Raw genomic sequence first — 15,339 nt, 5'->3', positions numbered from 1 at the left:
CCCTAACCAAAAACATGGACCCAAACCTCCACATGGCGCGAAGGGACGCAAGGGCGAAATACGTCGAAAAGTACCTGGCCACAAAAAACACAACAGTATACACAGATGCTGCAGTATACGCCAAGCAAAGAGGCACAAACATAGTAAAGACAGCTGCGATAGTAATAAGCCAGGATTACAAAGAGATCAGCAGCGCGTCAATGAAGGACTGCTCGCTAACGGAAGCTGAGGAAATAGCCGTAGCTCTAGCGGCAGTGGAGGGCTACCGATCCGAAAAGTCTTTAACAATACTCACCGACTCGCAAGCTTCGTGTCGGAATTACATGAACGGCAGAATAGGACGCAGAGCGCTTCACATCCTCCGCTCCTGCAGGGCTAACAACAAAGTCAAGCATACAATTTTCTGGGTACCGGGACACGCTAGAATAAAAGGGAACCTAAGGGCGGACAAGGCAGCTCCAGAGCACACAAACCGAGCGGCCACAAGCACCGACCCTGAGGAACCCATACCAGTCAACCCAAGCTACTCAGACATCCCGAATTACCATAAGGGGGTCTGAATCAAATACATTCCACCCCACAACAGCCTAAATCAGCATGAAGCAACCTCTTGGAGGAGGCTGCAAACAGGAACATACCCAAATCTAAACACACTAAGCAAGATGTTTCCCACCCAGTATAGAGACATTCGCCCCTGGTGCGGCGCCAAGCCCACCTTATATCACATTACATGGGAATGCGTTCAGAATCAACAATTCCTTCAAATAAAACACCCGAGTGCGGAGCAGTGGGAGAGGGTGCTCTCCAGCAGCGACCCGAAAGTCCAGCATGGACTAGTAAGGCACGCTCACCGAGTAGCCACCCTCAGTGGTGCCTTGGAATAGGGGCGTCGACCCTGCGCAGATGGGGAATAAGACCGTGAAGACGGCCGACCACATCTGCCACCGCTAATTTCTAACCAATTAGAGCAAATAAAGTTTTTCCTCCTCCTACACACCTTTACCCCGGCCTTTGGGGTGGGTAACTAAAGGCCGATTTGTGGTGAGGCGTGCTGCTCGTAGGAAATCGACCTTTACTACGCACTGCTATTGCAAGGCCACCTATTAGCTTTGTAACGAGATAATCAGGCCAGTGCACTGCGCGACATAAACATTACGTCCTAAGCTGGAACATTTGAGCACAGTAGCGCCACGATATTGCTTCAAAAGAAGAAAAAAAAAAGCCGAAACTCAAAGTAACATGGTGTTGGAAAGTTGCCTCCTATACATCCAAAATTCTGCAAAATACAGCTGCTGCTGAGTGAGAGACTTGAGAAAGGGCACTAGTCGAAGACAAAGAGAAGCTGAACCGTTTCCAAGTGTCACCTTTCTGTGTGAGCAGAATGAAATTATCCTTAGTGTATAAAAAGATGTAGCTTGGTTAGCGACCCTATTCACAGGCTTTCGTCCCTGCCTCCTACCGGCGGGTTCTTCACATTAAAGGAAATTCATAGGACGTTGCATGAAGACAAAGGCAAAGTAACTATGTCAACTGATCTGCTTTACGGCGATGGTTGGTTGCCACGAAAAAACAGATTGAAAAGTGATAATTATGTACTCTTCATATTCAGTGATTTCGCTTCATAACACGGCGACAAATTTCTGAGATAGAATAAGGTTTTGCGGAGGCCTTACAACATCCGTAATTATGGCACTCCGCAGTACCAAGAGCCAGGACATCAAAGGCCATGTTATTGCAGTGCTTCGGGCGCCTGAAAACCGGTAACGTCATAGCCGCCATGCTTTGGACATCTAGCTAAGTATAAAATTACTACTACAATAGGTTTAAGCATTATAAGGCGCTGGGCGCCGAGAAGCAAATTTTTTTCTTCGAAAGCAGCAACTGCTAAAACGTGTCGTTGTGCAAAATAGGATAACCCTGTAATTTACCCTGCATGCTGTTATTTCTCAATTTTTATTACATTTCGAGAAAAAGTCGGTTTTCAGAAAAATAATTGTCGCGGAACATAAAATTACACACCCCCTAACTACACAACAAAATTAAGCCGAATGTCTTCTCAGGCTCTCTTTCAACCTCAGCCGTAAGGTAGGTTCCTCCCTCTAAGCGCAGTTCCGCAGAAGGGGATGCGCACACAAAGGTGCGCCACACCTGTCACCGAGGTGATGAATGTCTTGGTGTCATTCAACCCTCGCAAAATAGAGGCGTGTGCATGACGCGGCGTAAAGAGGGGTTTGTTTTCCTTGCACGCCGCATAAGCAGTTGGCTCAGAGCTTGTCTATACATGGTAGAAGGCTGGCAGAGAGGATAGGCGACAGGAGAAACTCGTTTGGGCTTTTGAACCACGTCGAACGTCCACAAAGCCCTCTGGAGCCCCCTGGGCGCCACCAAATACCTTATCAATGGCTGTAATTATCCGTGACTCCCCGCAAAGTCATTGCAGAAACTGCAGCGCCTGCCTTTCTACTAACGTGGAGCCGTCCAGAGAGCAGGTGTATAGAATAGTACAGATGAGGCAGGTGATAAGGGGCAGAGAACAGGCAGAACCATTTGAAGCATCGAAGCATCGATGAGAGGAACATTTCCCAAGTTATGTAAATATTACCACTGCGGAAGAAAATATTACCACCATAATTTGCTCCTATTCTAATAATTCGATTCTTTATTCTCCTAGCTCTATATTATATTTCCACGAATGATTCCTTCACCATCAAAAGACCAATTAAACATATTAGTTACTCACCTCAAACTGTCGGAATTGCGGTTTAGTTCAACTTCTTAATAAAGATTATTTGATATTATTAAGCACCTAAGATATCCCTGTCATTTACGCAAGCCTGACTTCTCTATTACGCATTTTCCTTTTGAATTACCCTCGGTTTGTTTCGTACTTTCATTTTTACTTTTCATAACACCACGCTGTCATTGAGATATCACCCGCTGTGTACGTCATTGTTGAAGAAATTATCATCGCTACGTTCATCATTTGAACGTTCTGCACGAAAATTGCACTCAGCAGGGAGAAGACGACGCAGAAGAAGAAGGACAGTCGCCGAGCATGGCTGCCTCGCCGTCCTCTGCGCGTTCAGCCGTGGTCCCGGTGGCGTCGCCGGTTCCTTCTCTCGGGCGAGCGCCCCGGAGTCCTCCCGGCAGCCCCGGCCAGCGTTCGCCGATCGGGTCGCCGAACTATGGCCGAACGCAGGCGGCCCCGCCCACTCGCAAAAGCGGGCAGACACCGGAACTGCAAACCAACGCCAAGGGCCGCATGACGCTGTTCTCTTCGCTGATGGCCGGATGGATGGGCTCAGTGAGCATGGGCGCCTCCATGGGCTACGCGCTGCCAGCTGTCCAAAGCCTCAGGCAAACCAGGAGCAACGTAACCAGAAACGGCGACCACCAACTCTTTTGGTACGGCATGCTTTGAGGTGGGAGAGTAGCCGCACACGTCTTGTGGCTGTGCCCTCACTCTAAACGCGGTAACTTAGATAAGAAGTGTGATTTTTCAGATTGTTGTATACATTTTAATAGCGGTTACATATTTAAGTAATGTACCGTTTAATATGTAGATGTAAAATTATCGGTGAGGGAACTGACGATAATTTAGACGTGTACTCTTAAACACTGCGATTTATAATAGGAGTGTACATTTGCACATGTAAATTAAAGTTATATTTCAAATGACGTGGCATTGATTCGAAGCATACATTCATCTGAGATAATTGGTAGTGATCTACAAGTAGCATTTCAGTTCTGCCATCGTTAGACTTAGTATACGTCGTCACCATGTCAGGAAATAAAACATAAAAAATGTCCAGTGTAACCTCTAAACCTGCAATGGGTCACGGAGTTTGGTTAGTCAGTCAGTCAGTCAGTCAGTCAGTGTTTTATTTTCACCAAACAAAAACATCTGTGAAAAAGTGGAGACGGCGAAAAAGCTGCGGATACTGCAGCTTGACTAAGTACCGTCCACCCTGTAGGAGCAATGACAGGGTAAATATACAAGCAGAAAGTGAATAATTAAAGTGACAGGGTAAACACTCAAGCGAAAGCAATAATTATTATACATCAGCACGAAAAAATGTACATATAGGGTCATTTTTGCATATAATAAAGCAAGAGGAGACAAATTGGCATCGTACTTCTATGCTCAGTGAAAACAATATGATGCAATACAATTTAAGGAATGTGCAGTTACAGAAACAAGCTAACTACATTGGTGGGTTTTAGTGTTTTGATTTCGATGTCTTGCTGCTCATATGCGTTGAGAGTGCTTGGTAATGTGTAGCTAAGCCTTTGCGTTCCGTAAATAGTGCGTGAGAATGGAGTTTTCCAGGGGGGTTTATACCGATGGAAGTAAATACTTTGAGTAGGTTCAAGATTTGCAAGTATGAGAAATGTGTCAAGCTTCCCGCGAGTTGCACTAATGTAGGATTGTAGCAGCCTGCATTTGTATATATTGTTCACCGTAACAATTTTATGCTTAAGAAAAAGATGGCTGGTGTGTTCAAGGTATGGTATGTTCTCTATTGCCCTAATAGCTCTTTTCTGAAGTATTTTTAGCTTATTCAAATTGTTTAATGTAGTGTTTCCCCATATTAAAGCACAGTAGTTCAAGTGAGCATGGAAGAGAGCTTGATAAATAAGTCGCCTTATGGTAAGAGGCAAAAGATATCGACAACGATTTAAAGCACCAACCACGCGTCTCAGCTTTAAGCTAATCTGATCTATTTGCTCATTCCAGGATACATGTTCATTATAAATTACTCCAAGCGTCTTAATTGATTTGCTTACTGAAATTTTGTATGGGCTTAGGGTAATATGGGGAGGTAACTGTAGGGATGTGCCAAGGGCTCGAAAAAGGACACATTTTGTTTTTGTTTCATTTAGCGTTAAATTGTTTTTAGTGCACCAATCACAAAGCTTATAACAGGTGCTTGCTGCTAGTGCCTCGAGAGTACCTAACTTTCTCCCAGTAAAAAATAGTGTGCAATCATCAGCATAAATTAAAAATTTGCAATCTTCGTCGATGTTGATTATGTCATTGATGTAATATAAAAATAATACAGGCCCTAGAATGCTGCCTTGTGGCACCCCGGTTTTAACTGGTTGCGTGCGTGATTTAAAGCCATTTATTAAAACGTACTGAGACCGCGCACTCAAATACAACTGAACAAGTTTGAGCGAGATTCCTCTAAATCCATAGCATTTTAATTTATTTAATAATAATTCATTACTTACGCGATCAAACGCCTTACTGAAGTCCAAATATAATGCAAGTGTCAAAAGCCTGTTTTCGGTATTGTCTAATATGATTTCTTTTTGGGCTAATAGAGCGCTCTCAGTTGAACGTTTCTTTCTGAAACCATACTGACATTCGGTAATAAGATCGTACTTTCTAGAGAAGATATCAATTCTATCGTTTATTATTTTTTCAAGGCATTTCAACCGAGGGAAATCAAGCTGTGAAATATTTGAAATGCGATAATAAGCCGTTATCCAGAGTCTTGCCTGTTGAAAGGTGTGCCCAAGAAAGATCGCCCGAAATACACTGAATGTTCGCACTGTAGTGTGCCGCAATGATTGGTGATTTGTTCATTACTGATACAATAAGCATTGATTCAAACAAGAATTCTGGAACCCACCCAGCTCGAACTTGGTACAAATGCCATTAGCTTTACCTGGCTACGATCCTGAAATGTTGTATGTACGGCAAATTATTTACATAAAATGCCATTAATTTAGGTGACAATACAACTTTTTTTGCTATTCTCAATTTAGGATGATCAATACGCAAAGACCTCCTGAATAAAGTACTCATCAGCGCTTCACTAATTTCTTAATTGCGTAGCCCTCACTAAACGCGTGGTCCCGTTACAAATATAGTGTAGCTAAAATGAATCTCGCCTTTAATTTCTAGAGGTTCAAGAATAATTTATCGGAATACGATTGGTACGCTATTTATGTATGTGAATCAATTGCTAGCAATATTAGAAGCAAAGCTGGGCATACTATGTTAAGCAAAATATTTATGGAGCCTTACGATATTTCTAAATAACATGTGCTCGGTAAAGAGAATAAAGAACACCACGCAGATTTTCTCTTGGGTGAGCCGAAAGTACCCATTCATAAGTCGGATCTGCAGCTTCTGCGCAAAAAGATATCAGGCCATATTACCATAGGCAAAATTTCCAGCACTCCACTTTACAATTTCAATAATGTTCGCGTGTCAGTGCAGTCACTTTGTTTCTAAAAGCAGGCGGCTCTTAATGGGCATGAAACTTCGTGCATTTCACGGATGTCTTTGTATAAGTGTTGACCGCTATAACCCATCACGAACTGTAACCCAATTGTACACAGTGGACGCTCGTTAGCTGAGCTCAGAAAACTGAGCTGAGCTCAGTTTACCTACCAACCTTTAATGGAAGCATTGTTGTTATTTCTCACAATCGGAGATGACTATTCAGCAGCACACAGTATGATCTATTCAGTAAGTTGAATGAAACTCATCTAAGCAGCGGCTTGAATGAAATTGTAGCGCACTACTACATGCCACAATGGTCCGGTCACACACACACACAAAAAAAAAAAAAAAAACGTGAACGACATGCCGAGCGTGCTGACGTAACGCGAGCAGTAGAATCGGCGCAGTCAGGCTCCCGACTGATTGAGCGGGCTCGGCTAAAACTATAATTTGTGGACACCAGACACCAGCGTCTGTCTGATTTTCCTTCTCCCTCAAATTAAAATAATTCACAATTGTAGCAAAATACGCATCATCTTACAAAAAGTGACTGTCAAGATTCAACAGCATCAGATAACAGTATCTGAAGAGGCTGACAACCAGAGAATTATACTTAATGAAGGATAATTCAGACCATGAATTCAAACCAATATGTCATCTTAGCGCATATATTTGTTAGAGAATTATAATATATAGAGTACAGCATGGCAGGGACCATAATTGCGATAAAAAGTATTATATTAGCACATGTAATTGTGTTTTGATTATGCAGTTTGAAGAAACCTTAAAAATTCTATATTACTTCATTCTCCTTAAAATGTACAATTGCATCTCAGTCGATATTTAGTGGATTTGCCTTCCTGCAGGAGCAGCAATTTATGGGATCACTCATTTCACTTTAATTCTCAGTGGGTAAGGTATTAGAATGCCGAAACCCACGCTTCATCAAGGGCTTCACTGAATTACGTCAGTAAAATAAACGAAGTTTTAGTCACAGCAACACACACAAACAATTGGACAGCCTCATTTAACAATACTTTCCTTAAAAATATATTATCTTGCCCCTTCCCAAGCAGAATTCATAATACACAGTTTTTGATGAAATAGATGACCAAGCAGGATGTAAGGACTCGTTGAAGTATTTCATTGGTGACTTCAATGACGATTAGTGGCACTGCTAGCACAAAAGGCACTGTGCTTAAAGGACGACGTCTAGTGCAAAACTATTGTGTTCATTGGACAGGTGAGTCTCCAAATTGTACAGTACTGTTGTTAACGAATAACGTACTTCGTAATTCCTTTCTAGGCGTCGACTCAGAGACATATTTTCATGCTTCATTGTTAATTGGCCTAAACAGATATGAAGATCTTTATTATGCAGGGGCAATATCTACTAAAGAATTACTAGAAGACCCAACTTCTAGCTGATGGCGATACATAAAAATGTCTTCTTGGGTGAGTTGGGGGAGGGTGAAATGGGTCGCATAAACTATAAAATTTATTCAAAGGCCCGTTGTGCCTAAAACAACAAGCACGGCATTTTTCACGGGAAGCGCAGCCTCTGAGTCAGAGTGTATGAAAACTCAGTCCCGAGGGAAGAATTTAAGAACGCACCTCTTCCTTCCAGTACCACCGCGTGGTGGAACTGTAAGGTATTGCATGGCGGTGCCACCAATACCACTACCACTGCACGTGGCACTACGGAGCACATACTCCTACTCCTACTATACCACTGGTACTTGGAATATCGTCGGGATACTGTCGTCAGGATATCGTTGGGGGCACAGGTACCAAAACCACCGGTACCGGCCTGTACCACACATTGGTACTACTGGTACTTATACCACCTGAAATACCGGAGCCAACGGTGCAATACTTCGCGATAGGCGTACAGGTTCGGGTACGATTGGGAGTACCATACCAATGGAGCGAGACCTATCTTACGGATATGCGTACAGACACTGACATCAACGGGATCAGCGTGCCACAGGTGCCAGATTTATCTGCTATCGCGCCTATCGTGGTAGCCGTACCTGTACCGATACCACCAGAAGCACCATACGACTGATACCAGATGGAACTTCGAGATCTGCGCATCACTGGCACCACTGGTTCCAAATCAACCTTGAGGATGATTGAAGCAAAATTAGAGTGCACTACCATGGGAAAAAGCCACGAAAGCGTCTGAAACCTGTATACTCGATACGGAAAAGTGGCAGTAATTCGCTAAGAAATATTTTGTCTTTACGAGCTACGTTAGTTTCCTGCGTTGCATGCTGCTGAATAGGATGTCTGTATAATGTTAACGTGACTAAATATGCATATCTACAGCAAAATTGTACATCGCACATATAACACCGCACGGTACGCTGCGCTGCAAACAAATCTGACGTGAATGGTTGCGCTGTTAGACTTTGACTTAGGACGCCACCGGCGTCCCGTTTTTGAAGACGCACCGGTGAGGAAACTCTAACTCCTGACGGATGGCAGTACCGGGACGAATGCTTGGTGTGTGAATCAGGCCCAATGTGGCGCCACTTAATTCACCCGCAATATGTTCCCACAAACTATATCTCCTTTTTTAACCCACTACGTTCCTTTGACAAAGGCTAACGGGCGACAATAGCAAACAGCGTACCCTGGTATTGTGAACACATTAGACCGTTTCCAATTGAGCTACAGAAGATTGAAGCTCAAATGTCTTTTGTCAGCACTTGCTCGTAAAATTGCAAGTGTAGACTCAGCTTGTGCAATGGCTGCAGCATTTGCGAGAGAGAGAGAGAAAAAAAACATTTATTCGAACCATCGAGGTGGTAGCTCTTGAGGTCGAGTGGGTGGTGTCCTCATTCCAGGACTCCACTGGCCATGGCTGCTCGACGTACTTGCTGGACGAGAGCTTCTTGTGCCGCCAGGGTATCGCGCAGTGTGGACTGCAGCATTTGCGAATGATCGAATTGTCTTCCACGCCACTGTGCTTCACTGACATACGGCAGTCAAATCGTCGCATTCCAAATACGGCTCCTTTCAGAAACCGCCATTACATGCTTCTGTTGTTTGCGTGCGTGTGCACAAACGAAATGTGTAAAATGCGACAAAATACACGACGTAAAGCGTGAAAAATCACACAATGGCACCGCTCCCCAAAATTGCGACATGCTGCGACCTGCAATTCTTCAAGCATGCACCTCAACCACGCTTTGACCTTGTTTTCTACGGATGTACGTTGCAGCTCTTTCCGTCTTGTCGCGTAAACGAAACACGATGTTGTAATACCGAATTAACTTTGGATCTGGCACCGAATCCACATATATATTTCTACTTTAAAGTTGAGTTCACTGGTTGCACCTCTAGAAATAGTAAAGAAACAAAAAATATATCAGAACACAGAAAATGTTGCCTCTACTCAAATGTAGTAACGTGGCTGTTACTTCTATATTTCAAAAAGTGCACTATAAACGTTACCGTGATTACAGTGCAGCAACCAGCGCCACTCGAAAAATGGTACTAAGATCTACCAAGCTACGAAGGACTCAGACTGAGAAAACGAAGAGAACATGCGAGGAAAACATTTTAGCGTGATTTTGTTGCCGTTGAGTTAAGGTAACTAATATACTGACCGTGAAACATAATGAAAGTCAAGGGGCTTGATTTCTTTTTATTTCCTACAGTGTGTTTCCAAAGGATATGCGCCGTCCTATGAGCTTCTGCAAACATCCTAAAGCGGGCACGGACTTGTCCGTTATTCTGAATCGCCTTACTTTAATAGTGGTGTGTGCGCGTGCGCGAGAACTTGTCGTAGTCTAGATGTTGTAGCGGCTGCTTAAGGGAAAACCAATGCAATCACGACGGGCTGGCGGCGGGCTTTTGTGTCGAAGCGGGCGTTCAAAAACGGCAAATACCGTTTATATGCCAGACGTGAGGTTGTAGGCTAGGTAAGAGCAGCCTTAATTTCTCATTTCCAGTTATTTTTTTACTGCAATAGTATCCATGACATCTCTCAAAGCATTTATTATTCCTTTCGTTTCTCTTACGAAAAGTCGAAGTTGGCAAGGGGTGCACCCCACTGCAGTCCACATCCACCATGTAGCAAAAAGTGCCATTCTGAATAACTGATATTTGGCAGCGCCGCCCTCTTTGTCGGCATCGTTGCGAAACACGTTTTTACAGTTCTGAGCTTCCACTATTCCAATGCGCAGGAAGTAAATGCCTTACCTTTCACGAGCGTATATCGGATTATACAGAATTGTATCACATGATTATGGGGTCATGCAGTGACTACAGAGAAAATATGAAGTAGTTAACTAATTGCTCATACATGTTGAAAAATGTTAGGGCAAGCGTCCGTCGTAACTGAATTCACTTGTTTACAAACGTTTGCTTGAAAGGCGTAAAAATAGGCGCTTATTAGAACACGTGATTCGTTTGGGCCTCTCAAGGGCAATTGCCTTGATTCAAACCCACACATAAAATATTCGTTAAATCGAAAAAAAAGGTTATTACATTGCGCGGAACACTCCTAAAATAGGCTCAGTCCCTCCAGTTAAGATTACCACCACGCCCTATAGGAGACTTGCAACGAACAAGATAAAGATCATAGCGCTTCATTAAAGCCTAGTTATCATTCTTCCTTAATTTATGTATACAGTACATGAAATGTCTCCAGACGTTTTAACGCGGTATCTGTACAATGATATAGCCAGGTGAGGTGTGACGTTGTACTTTCTGTTAGTTAATCTCTACAAAAGTACTTGATTAAAAAAAAAATCATCGACTAATGGTCATAGCCTAGTTGTCTAGGCATAGGTATGCGCTTTATGTTCATATATAAGAACGCATGTATTTGCACGGACTAAACATCCATAGACAGAAAGAGAGTTATTTAACAGTATAAATAGACATTACACCGTTACATTACACAGCTAGGTAGCTCCTGCGGTCATCGTGTAATGTCTGTGCGTTCCCAACAAGATACGACTATCTTCAATTGCAGGCTCGACTCGCTGCTTCCACTGGCGGCTGTGTTCGGTTCAATGTGGGGTTGCTGCCTGGCCTTCTGGCTGGGCCGTCGGTGGGCGATGACGATCGGTGGCCTGGGCTCACTGTGTGCATGGCTATCCCTCGGTTGGACCTCCAACGACTCTTGGAACCTCTACACGGCAAGGTTCCTGGTGGGTGCCACCACCGGTGTCGTCTCGCTCGTCGCGCCTGCGTACGCCGCCGAAATCGCGCCGCCCAACGACAGGGGCAAGCAGGTGTGTTTATTGCCTATGACGGAATACAGCGCGCCATGGAAGGAATAAGAAAGTCGGCAAACGAAGAGCCCTGTCAAAGAAGGAAGCAAATGAGATGGAAGAAGCCGAATGAGAACGGAATGAACAGCGCTCAGCGATTCAAACGCTACAGACCTACCGCGCAGCGGAAGGCACTTCTTGCACTGCATGCTGGGTGATCGCTTGGCGGGCTAAGTGCCGTTACGATGCATCGCAAAGGCTTTTGGCTTTACCGTACATCGCCATGCACCAGCTTATTTTCCCCATGGCTCGCCAGGGGCGCAAAACATCGCCAGTCGCCATGCGAGTCAGTTATCGCGTTTGGCGATCGTAGGCTGACTGCACTCTCGTAAAAATGGCCACATCAATTAGCTAGTAGCTGCTGCGGAAAAACTTAACTAAGGTGCTAGTGAGGGTCGCTGGTAGCTGAAGTTGCTGCCCAAAGGAGGTGGCGCATACGACACGTTGACGCAGTCAGTTTACGAACCATGTATAATCATGGCACCAGTATAGTGGTATTTTCTACCCGAATAAGTTAGCGGGGACTTACTCGATCATTCATTTATTCAATCATTCATTGTTTATTTATTTACAACATATTTTACAAAATACAAAACATTACATTAGAAGCCGTGCTTCCATTGCCAAGTAACGACTGCGCAGCTATTCTAAATATGCATCATAAATACGTATGCAACGATAAAAAGGAAAGAAAACTGGAGGCCATATTGCCTCACAGTTTAGTAGTATACCAGCATCAAGTTGTGACAGCCATCTTTCATGACCTGGCATGCAAGCGTCATCACAGGAACATTACGTTGTGTGAAATGAACCGCACAGTACAGAATGAAACAAACGGGAAAAAGAAATAGCACAGCGCAACATACAATGATCGGAATAATAAAGGTGACGTGTTCCTATGAATGACCTTGTCAGTATGTATAGCGATAAGCTTTATCTAAGTAAATAAGGAAGCGCTTTCTTTACAGTAGGCAATTTACAAAGCTCAGCGGCAAGCGATTGAACAGACGAAGGGTCACTGGCCTCCAGGAGGATAACCTGCTTCGGCTCATCAACGCCTTTGTGTTGTGTCACTTCACGTACACGGCGGTCATTCACAAATGGCTCAGAGCCGGGCGCGACAAGCCCAATGCCATGATGAGAAAATACAAGAGAGCCCTCTGGCTGCCTGTCAGAATGCATACCGACGACCTCCTCCGGCTCAGCATACGCAACACCATGGAGGAGATAGTGGAGGCTCAGGAAAGGGCCCAGCTAACTGGGCTGTCCACCACGCCGACCGGCAGGCGCATGCTCGATGAGATCGGACTCGTCCCCACCAAGAATTTCGCCGACAACACCCAAATCCGCAGAGAAATAGGGGAGAAGCTCGTCGTCGCCCCGTTGCCCCGCAACGTTCATCCCGTGCACGACGCAGGTCGTCGCACGGCCATGAGCGTCGAATATACTAAATCAAACATAAAAAGGCAAGATTGAAGCAAGCTTCCTGGACGCAGCCGCGTACCGAGACGGCAAGGCTTTTGCGGTTTCCGTCGTGGACACGCTGGGCACAGTCATCAACTGTGCCTCGGTCCGGGCGACGGGCTCCGAGGTGGCCGAGCAAGTGGTCATTGCACTCGCCTTGCAAGATGGTCGGAGAGACGGAGTGTATAGTGAGTCAAAAGCGGCCGTCAGGGCATTCCAGAAAGGCCGGGTAGCCCGGCAGGTAGTTCAAATTCTGAAAGACGCCAAACACGGCGAACGCTCCATACACAACATCCTTTGGTTCCCTGCCCATGTCGGGCCGATCGAGGGGGTTCCTCTGAACATCAACGAGTCTGCCCACGAGGCTGCGTGTGTCTTTAGCGACCGAGCTGCCCGCCGATCGGGCGACTCTCCCCCGCACACAGAGGCGCTTCTATCACGCAGAATGAAATTACTAAATTATTTTACTTAGATAGAAGGGTTTTCCCGCCGTCTCATTCCAAACTAAGCAGGTCGCAGGCGGTCACGCTCAGTCTCCTGCAAACTAACTCTTACCCAAATCCGCCGTCCTTTAACATTTACCCGAATGGTTCTTGCCTGGCCTGTCGCGAGGCTGCTACTTTATCTCACATGCTCTGGTAGTGCGGGTCGTTGGGCCCGAAGTTCACCAAGGAAGAGTGGGACGCGCGCCTGCGAAGTCACGTCTTTGAGGACCAAATCCTGGCCGTAAAACGCGCCCGCGATCAGACCGGCAGGGTAGATCTGTCAGTCACGTCGTGGGATTAGCCGGGTGCATGTTTTATCGCGTTTTGGTGGACCCAATAGAAGTTAATTCACTCACTCACTCACTCATGCACGTGATTGCGCAGTGCAAAATTTTGCACCAAAGTGGCTACTATGAGCGGCGAGGCCACTGGGCACGCGCAACTTGGTTTTAGTTCGATTTCGAGCCTAAATCTTGTCATTCGAATTATTGTTTTACTTATTTTAAAGAACCATGCCTACAGCAAGACATTAAGAAAAAGAAATGGGCATGGGCAGGACATGTAATGAGGAGAGCGGATAACCGATGGTCTTTAAGGGTTACGGGCTGGATTCCAAGGGAAGGGAACCGTAGCAGGGGGCGGCAGAAGGTTAGGTGGGCGGATGAGATTACTAGTTTGTACAGACGACATGGCCACAATTAGTACATGACTGGGGTAGTTGGAGAAGTATGGGAGAGGCCTTTGCCCTGCAGTGGTCGTAACCAGGCTGATGATGATGATGATGACCTACAGCACCTAATATCTACATTACCATTTTCCTCGCAGTAGTCGCGTTAGTATTACGCCTACAAGTATATGAACGCTTCGTATTACGCAGAGGGTAACTGCAGTTGAGTCTGCCATTTCTTTTTCACTCCGTAATAGGAACAAAGGGAATTAATTGCTTGTGTTATTTTTGTTATATTTGATTGTGATTAGTTTTCAGGACCAATACGGCTTCACTGCATGTAGTATAACTGACCTTTCAGTTGCACATACGTGCTCGAGACGTAGGCAAATTAGATCGATGTCCCTACCAAATTAGCGAAATGTTTGTCCAATGAGCCAGAGCGCTCTGAATACGAGCGACCTTTTCTATCAGCAATACGTCCGCAAGCGGGTGTAAATGAAAGGAAGAAGCAATCAGTTAGACGTGAATCTGCCCACATTTAACGCGGACCATGTTTGGGCAGAAATCAAATCCCCGCGGCACGTGAACATGGGCAAGAGCTTGTCAGTGGCATCAGTTTCAAGATAGTTTTACTTGAAGTAGATTGCTGAAGCGATCACATTAGAGGAGTGTCTGGCAAGAAAATCATAGCCCAATAGCCGTTCATGACGGCACTGCTTCATTACAGTAAACAGAATAGGAACGAGAGCAGTCACACATATCCGCACATGCGCCACATATGCCCACAGCACGAAACATGCTGCAATTAGTGAATTTTTCGCGACGACGATCTAAGGCTGCGATCATGTAGAATACACAGCGTCCACCACCAGAGTGGTCTGACAGACCATCACCTCTCGACGTGTCTACTACATCTCTGTATTTACGTTAATTAGCGCTCTTCTTTAGCTCTGAAACAGTCACGCAGTCTACATGAACGTTCAATAAACCGCGTCACATAGAAAGGATCACCTAAATTTGTGGATGATATGATTGATGTGGCATCACCTCTGTGGGATATATCATTCAGTTATCGAAGCAGATATTGATAGAAGGTATCAGGGTATATAAAACGTCTGTTCAGAGATGCGTAGCGATGGCGTAAAGCGCGGAAAATCGAAGGCATGGCAGGGGAGTGGATTTGACTTCGAT

Source organism: Dermacentor andersoni, chromosome 3, assembly GCF_023375885.2.
Source record: "Dermacentor andersoni chromosome 3, qqDerAnde1_hic_scaffold, whole genome shotgun sequence".
Taxonomy (NCBI): Eukaryota; Metazoa; Arthropoda; class Arachnida; order Ixodida; family Ixodidae; genus Dermacentor; species Dermacentor andersoni.
The sequence above is the reverse complement of the archived record's forward strand: the minus strand, read 5'-3'. Positions refer to the sequence as shown.